Source organism: Manacus vitellinus, unplaced genomic scaffold (assembly GCF_001715985.3).
Source record: "Manacus vitellinus isolate BGI_N305 unplaced genomic scaffold, ASM171598v3 scaffold_31_pilon, whole genome shotgun sequence".
In the NCBI taxonomy this organism is placed as follows: domain Eukaryota; kingdom Metazoa; phylum Chordata; class Aves; order Passeriformes; family Pipridae; genus Manacus; species Manacus vitellinus.
In genome coordinates this window covers 1,345,761-1,346,412 of record NW_021940379.1, presented here as the reverse complement: position 1 = coordinate 1,346,412, position 652 = coordinate 1,345,761, and positions in this window count along the sequence as shown.

The window sequence follows — 652 nt, the reverse complement described above, 5'->3', positions numbered from 1 at the left end:
CCTGGCCTGGGGCAGCAGAGACTGTCCCCAGTCATCCCCAGAAGCAGCTGCAGCCCCTCAGCTCCCAGAACCTCACAGCAGCCACTAGTCTTGCCAGAGCATCCGCAAACAAACCATTCTGGGAATTGCTTCCAGCTGCCTGCACTGACGCATCAAAGGCAGCAGATCCCCAGGAGCAGCTCCAGGGCAGAGTGTGCTGCTTAACTCCCACCCTACTGCCCAAAAACAGCAGCACAGAGCCAGCTTGGCAGGGCAGGAATCGCCCTCCACGACTCCCTGGGCCTCGCTGGTGGCACTCAGACCCAGCTGCAGCAGCTGCTCCTCATCCCCTTATGCTCAAAGTGCCCCATTTTTAAACCTCTCCAGCACAGCAGTCACGCCAAGGGCCGGGAGCTCTCCATGTGCTGCCCAGACAACTTTCCTCCCAGCCAGCTCAGGCAGAGAGGTCTGGGTGACCAGATGCAGCCCCAGCAGCCACGGGAAGGAGCCACCCCAGCTGTTCCCCCGCCGGCAGACGGCTCGGCAGATTGCGGCAGGAGATCCCCGACGGCAGCAGGCGAGAGCATTCATCTATTTTGTGTCTTGCTGCTGTGCCAAATCTCCCTCCTGTCCCTCTCAGGATTTTCCTTCAACTTCTACGTGTTTCCTGATA